The sequence below is a fragment of the Panthera tigris genome, chromosome A1, assembly GCF_018350195.1.
Source record: "Panthera tigris isolate Pti1 chromosome A1, P.tigris_Pti1_mat1.1, whole genome shotgun sequence".
NCBI lineage: Eukaryota > Metazoa > Chordata > Mammalia > Carnivora > Felidae > Panthera > Panthera tigris.
The window spans coordinates 38939862-38947966 of NC_056660.1; positions in this window are offsets into that span (position 1 = coordinate 38939862).

Here is an 8105-nt window from a genome sequence, read left to right on the forward strand (position 1 = left end):
GGCAGATTAACACCATTATGTCTTAATCAAAATAAGTCTACACATAAACAGTGGAAGAGAGAACCGGACTCCATTGTCCAAAAGCTCGGAGTGAAAAGAGAAAACTGATTATAACCTTCTGAGATTAAGCTAAGTGATTTTAAAAAGAATGTGATAATTATTTTTAGAATAATAATTCATGAATATAAATTCATATTGACATTTATATGAACAAATGACCACTTAGCAAGATCCTGGCTTTCAAATTCAAATGGAAATAATTTTAAGGGCAGATTTTACGGAAGATAACATTATATACTGCCTAACATAAATAAACTCCTTACATGTTTTATTTTTGTTTCATTGACAAAAGGAGTCATTGCTGCTTCAATTAGGTGCCCAAGAACATTTTAAATATTTTGAAATATAAAAGCTGTGACATTTAGATTACAATTTAGGTTATAAATGCTTTTTATGTAGTGTATTATTTCTCTTCATTGAAAAGTACAATAATCAAAGTTCTCTTGTTATGTGAGAGAAAAAACAAAACAAAAACAGATAAATTTTTTTTTGTCTCCAATTGACTTGTGTTTAGAATTCTTTCCTACAGTTCCTAATATGACTCATGCTCTCCTCTCTAGATAGACAGATAGATGTTTATATATATAAACATATAAATATATAAACACACTTTATAAATATATATAAACACTTTATAAATCAGACCTCAATAAAAATGTAGAATTAAGTAATGTTTCTTTTTTGTTTTTTATTTTTATGTATTTTAAATTTTTTTAATGTTTATTTTTGAGAGAGAGACAGAGTGTGAGTGGGCAAGGGGTAGAGAAAGAGGAAAACACAGAATCTGAAGCAGGCTCCAGGCTCTGAGCTGTCAGCACAGAGCCTGATGGGTGACTGGAATCCACGAAGAGCAAGATCATGACCTGAGCTGAAGTTGAACACTTAACTGATTGAGCCACCCAGGCGCCCTATAATGTTTCTTTTTTAAATGTTTATATATGTTAACATATATGTGTTTAAAGTTTTCTAAATTTGAGTAGAGTGTTTTGAAAGCAGAAGTTATAAATAGGAGGAAATAAGAAAAACCTTCTAAAAAGTTTAATAATCACAGCAAGTGCTCTGGAGGGAAGTGAGCACAATTCAGTGATGGAGAATTAGGACAGGGCTTCCTATTAGCTAAGATGTTTAGGGAAGTTGTCTTTGTGGGAATAAAATTCAAGCTGAATCCAGAAATGTGAGAAGCAATCAGTCATGTAGGAACAACAGGTAAAGACAGAAATTTAGATATAAAGAAAAAAAGCAGTATCCCCCAGACAGAAAATAGCCCCTCGAGAGTAAGGTAATGAAGGAAGGTAAGCTGCTGGAGAGTGGTAAATGACAGACCGACATGAGAAGAGTTTTAGAAAGGCAATCTGAAGGTCAAAATCAAATTAAAGATGTGCCTTGTTTGGTATGCTCATTGCTTCCACTTATTTCAATTTGAATTTCTTAAGCATGATTGTTTTTGTATGTTTCAACATTGCTCGTTTTATTTATTTGCCTTATAAACCTTGTCCTTGAGATCATAAAGAGCTGTATAAATTATGATAAAAGTAAAGGAGGGGAGGGAAGAAGGAAGGAAGAAAGGAAAATGAAAGAATTTTATTCAGTGGGCAATGGGAAACATCAAAAGATCTTGGTTTATTTAGATGAAAGACAGCATGCAATATATATTGAATAGATTACAGTGGCACCTATAAGGAGAAAAAATTGAGGAAGTCAGTGAGGGAAGCAGAAATGGTTACAACAGATTCCCAGTGCTCATTGGTGTCCACATTTTTCTTATTTTCTTGAATATATACACATACATGTATATTTTAATTTTAAATCCAGTTAGTTAATATACAGTGTTATTTTAGTTTTAGGTGTACAGTATGGTAATTCAACATTTCTGTATATCACCCTGTGTTCATCACATGTGCTCTCTGTAAGCCGCATCACTGATTTCACCCATCCACCCACTCAATTCCCCCTTTTAATCACCAGTTTGTTCTTTATAATTAAGAGTCTATTTCTTGATTACCCTTTCTCCCTCTTATTTGTTCCCTTTGTTTGTTTGTTTTGTTTCTCAAATTCCACATATGAATGAATTCATATGGTGCCTGTCTCTGACTACTTACTTCACTAAGCATTATATTCTCTAGCTCCATCCATGTCATTGCAAATGGCAAAATTTCATTCTTTTTTAGGCTGAATAATACAAATATATCACAACTTCTTTATCCATTCATCGATCGATAGACTCTTGAGCTGCTTCCATATCTTGGCTGTTGTTAATAATGCTGCTATAAACATAGGAGTGCATGTATCCCTTTGAATTAGTGTTCTTGTATTCTTTGAGTAAATAAACAGTAGTGCAATAGCTAGATCATAAGGTAGTTCTGTTTTTAAGTTTTTGAGGAACCTCTATACTGTTTTCCATGGTGATTACACCAGTTTCCATTCCTACCAACAGTGCACAGGTGTTTCTTTTTCTCCACATCTTCGCCAACACCTGCTGTTTCTTGTGTTGTTGATTGTAACCATTCTGACAGGTGTGTGGTAACATCTCGTTGTGGTTTTGATCTGCATTTCCCTGATGATAAGTAATGATGAGCATCTTTTCGTGTCTCTGTTGTCCATCTGGATGTCTTCTTTGGAAAAATATCTATTCATGTCTTTTGCCTATTTTTAATTAGAATATTTGTTTTTTGGTGTTGAGTTTTATATGTTCCTTATATATTTTGGATACTAACCCTTATCAAATGATATCAGAAGATATCATTTGCAAATATCTTCTCCCATTTTGTAGGTTGACTTTTAGTTTTGTTGATTGAAGCTTTTTTATTTTGATGTAGTCCCAGTAGTTTATTTTTCCTTTTGTTTTCCTTGTTTTAGGATACATATCTAGAAAGAATTTGCTATGGCCAGTGTCAAAAAAGTTACTGTCTGTGTTCTCTTCTAGGATTCTTATGGTTTAAGGTCTCACATTGAAGATGACACAAGTAAATGGAAAGATATTCCATGCTGATGGATTGGAGGAACAAACATTGTTAAAATGTCTATACTACCCAAAGCAATCTGCACATATAATGCAATTCCTATCAAAATACCCACAACATTTTTCACAAAACTAGAACAGTCCTAACATTTGTATGGAATCACAGAAGACCCTGAATAGCCAAAGCAGTCTTAAAAAAAAGTAAACAAAACAAAAACAGCAACAACACACACACACACACAAAACCCAAAACAAACAGAGAAACAAACAAAAAGAAGAACAAATCTAGAGGTATCACAATTCTGGACTTCAAGTTATATTACAAAGCTGTATAGTAATCAAAAAAAAATGTGGTACTGGCACAAAAATAGACACCTAGATCGTTGGAACAGAATAGAAAATCCAGAAATAAACCCACAATTATATGGTCAGTTAATCAAAGAATCTCCAATGCCAAAATGTCTCTTCAACAAATGATATAAGGGGAAACTGGAGCACAACATGCAAAAGAATGAAACTGGACCACTCTCTTACACTATATACAAAAATCGATTTTAAATGGGCTAAAGACCTAAATGTGAGACCTGAAACCATCTTGAATATATTTTTGACAACTCCAATCATAAAACATGTCACAGACAAGAGAACAATGAACAAGGTAGCTTCCCTACTCCAGAAAGCAAAATTTAAGTCTTTAAATGAACTTTTCTCATTGCCAGAGCAGAGTGGTTCATTCAGTTTAATTATTGGTCCAGACCAGAAGCTGCTGAGAGTCTCTCCATATTTCTTTTCCCAACAGTGGTTATTGTCATTACCATTTCCTTCTTCCATCACTATCTATAGAATATAATAAGCATTGAGATGGATGACATACCTGTCTTTTTGTTCATGAGTCACTGGACCACAAGGAGCCACAGTCCAAAGAGTCCCACTATGAATGCCAACTGAGGAGAAATTACTCACCATGTCTTAGCACTGGCCAGACTGGATTGGCACTGAACCAGAAGTCATAGATCCAGAAGTACAGGGTAGTACCATGTGGGTAAACTCTAGTATATGAAAGGTAGAAAGAAGAAAGGAGCCAACAGACAGCTTGATTGGCCTCTCCCCTTGACCCACCCACAATGGACTGTTTGGGACTCCTTGATTCCAAAAGTCCTCCTTGCATGACTCAATGATTATCTGCATTGTTGTGATGCTGTGACATATGCTCCTTTTGCTGTCTTTCTCCCTTCTTCCCTTAAAGTTTGCTTTTCTGAGATGTTGCCTCCCACCCCGCAACACGTATACACACTGAGAGCTAGCAAATGTTTACCCAGTCTGCCTTTTGTAGGGAAAGTGAGCTAAGGCAATCCTGGATAATGCAGGATTTAGCATCAATCATTTATCTCAGTAAAATGCAACAATTATTTTTGAGTATTTAAAGTTAAATTCCCTAAGTTTGTTTAAAAGTTTATTTTTCTTTTGTGGAAATATGTAACCATGCCTTTTAAATCAATTTTATGTCTATATGTGGACAAAAATATGATTTTATAGACATATATACTTCTACCAGCTATAATCTCTTGAATACAAGTCAACTTTATTCAAAATTATCTTTGTTTGATTTATGAAAGTCAATAATATAATAATAAAGAGACCTCACAAAGGCATAGGCTATCACTTTTTAGTTATCATTTATAATTCAGTTTAAGCAGTGAAATTTTAAGCTGCCCTTTGAGTCCTGTGAAATTGCATAATATAACTTGGCAAACCTGTTAGTTCATTGCCCAATTAACTGTATAACACATTTTGTGCCCAGAAATTTCCAGTCAAAACTCAATGTAACACATAGTTTGAGGTTTGATAATTGTACACTTAAATATGTGTGACTAACTCCCAATTTCTAATTTAGAGTGTATATATTTATATCATCAGTTGACTCTAGAATACGAATTTTTCTTCCTATAGTCTATTTCAGTAAGGAGCTAACAATTCAAACTTTTGATATGAAGTCAAAATTCTGGGACTGGTGAAATACCAAAATATGTCCAAGGTATTAATCACTTGCCCGTTTTTAAGGCATACATGTCAAAGATAAAGTTTATTTTTAAGACTCTTATTTATATGAATATTGATATTTTGTCCATTACATTTAGAGCCTCTAAATAGGCTTGTCCTATCAATATTCATGTGCTGTTTAAGGCTGTATAAATATGCAAGCAAAATTACGATTTTTGAAATTCTAACAATCATTTGTTTCCTGCTCTTTTTCCCGGTTCCTCTCTTTTTTTATACTAGTATACTTGGTATTTGTCATTTAAAAATTTTTTTTTAAACACTTATTATTGAGAAACAGAGAGACAGAGCATGAGCATGGGAGGGGCAGAGAGAGGAGGAGACAGAATCTGAAGTAGGCTCCAGGCTCTGAGCTGTTAGCACAGAGCCCGACACGGGGCTTGAGCTCATAAACCACAAGATAACCTGAGCCAAAGTCAGATGCTTAGTCGACTGAGCCACCCAGGCACCCTAGTATTTGTCATTTTATTCTTGACTTTTAATTTAGTATACATTACCAGAGAATAACATAGGAGCGCCTGGGTGACTCAGTCAGTTGAGCCTCCTACTCTTGATTTCAGCTCAGGTCATGATCCCAGGGTCATGAGATTGACCACTGTGTCAGACTCTGCTCTGAGCGTGGAGCCTGCTTAAGATTCTCTCTCTCTCTCTCTCTCTCTCTCTCTCTCTGCCTCTGCCCTTCTCCCCAACTCACTCTCTCTCTCTAAAATAAAGAAAAAGAACAACTTTGGCATGCTTTATAACTTAGCTTTTAATGCTAAGATGACCTTAAACATTCCCCTCAGCTTGACTAACCTATAACACAGGCATTTTCCTGATTCTAGGCTCCTGACTTTTCTCTTCTTAGGAGCACGTACTTTAGAAAACCTGTAGTTGCACATTTTTTTTTCTCTGCCCATTTCAGATGTAAATCTTTCCCAGCCTCATGCCAGTTTTACAACCCAGAAAAGTATTTTTCTTTTTTAAACAAATTTTTCACAGTTACTTATTTTTGACAGACAGAGACAGAGACAGAGCACAAGTCGGGGAGGGGCAGAGAGAGAAGACACATTATCTGAAGTAGGCTCCAGGCTCTGAGCTGTCAGCACAGAGCCTGACGTGGGCCGAAGTCAGACACTTAACCGACTGAGCCACCCAGGCACCCCCAGAAAGGTCTTTCTTAAGGATGTGGGAGATACTCCCGAAATGTAATCATTGTAGTTGGTGGAGCTCCCATCTCCCAGTCTCTATGAGGGAGTAGGAGCCTAACTCCAATAAGTGACAATTTGCAAATATACATGGCCTAATCTAGAACTTTTCCATTAGATGATCCCAGCTTTTTTTTTTTTTTAATGTTTATTTATTTTTGAGAGAGAGAGAGAGAGAAAGCACAAGCAGGGGAGGGGCAGAGAGAGAGAGAGAGGGAGACAGAGGATCTGAAGCAGGCTCTGTGCTGAAAGCAGCTAGCCCCATGTGGGGTTTGAACTCACAAACTATGAGATCATGACTTGAGCCAAAGCCAGATGCTCAACGGAATGAGCCACCCAGGTGCCCCTGATTCCAGAGTTTAATGATCCTCCTGTACAATGGAATATTGTTCAGACATCAAAGAATGAATACTGTCACTTGTGACAACATGGAGAAAACTGGGGAACATGCTAAGTGAAATTACCCAAACACAGAAAGACAAATCCTGTATGAACTCACTCATGTGTGGAATCTAAAAAGTCTAATAGGAACAGAAAGTAGAGTAGTGCTTTTCAGGGCATTAAGGGAAATAGGTAGTTACTGGTTAGAGAGTATAAACCTTCAGTTATAACTACTGGAGATCTCATGCACAGCATGGTGACTACAGTTGATAATACTGTATTGTACACTTAAAATTTGCTAAGAGAGTAGATCTTAATTGTTCTTGCCAAAAAAAAAAACAATTATGTAAAGTGATGGGTATGTTAATTAGCTTGATTGTGGTAATCATTTCACAATGCATACATATAAAGATCATCACACTGTATGCCTTAAATATCTACCAAACTTATTTGTCAATTATACCTCAATAACGCTGAAAAAATCCAACTTTCGTTTCAGTAGAGTTGAGTTCAATTTCTCTCCTCATTTGTAATAGTTTTAATAGTATTGAATAGAGTCTCCCTTGCCTATTTAATTCGCTTGCCTATGAACTTCCAGTGTAATTTTTCTTTAGCAGTACTTTTATTCAGCTCGTGTCTGATATTCCTTCTTGACAGGCATATGCTATGAAGCCACAGTTCTGATTTCAACGTTACTCTATTGAACCAGGTGGCATGGCCCACCAGTACAAAAAAGTAATTAGACAAGTATGCTGTTGACATGCTGGATTAACTACATGAGTCTCAGAAAAGAAATCTGTTAACAAAGAAAAAAAAAAAACCTTGTCAAATACTCTTTAAACACACACACATACATACATGTACATATATATTTGTTGAAAAATAAATGTTAGCTTATAATTAATATTTGAAAGGATACTCTAAAGTTTCTGTTATTATTTGTTATTTTACACAATGTCTTAATACAGTTGTCTTCCAAAACCTTGATTATGTTAACTTTAAATCTCAGATTCTTAAGATTTTTGTAAACTATTAAAATAATCCCAAAAATCTCAATCTCAAATTTACCTCATATTTTCAACAGTAATTAATTCTCACCTTCATAAATAAAGACTTAAAATTCCTTATATATTTTTCATCTGGCTGTTGGAAGTCAGATTTTAAATACAGATAAATAATATTAATATACAATGATCTCACCAGTACCTACAATCTAAAGCTAATTTGATCATATAAGTCACTTAATATTTTCTAATTCTAATATATGAACAAACACATTATTTACTTTTGATATAGAGTTAATTTTAATGTGATAAAGGAGGCACATAACTATAGACAGAAACATGACTCATGCTCTCAGTGCTCCCATTTGTCAATAATAATCAAACACCAAATATCCGCCAAGAGAATGGGCATAAAATCACTGTGAAACATCTGGTGCCAGAAATCAAAGTGTTAAT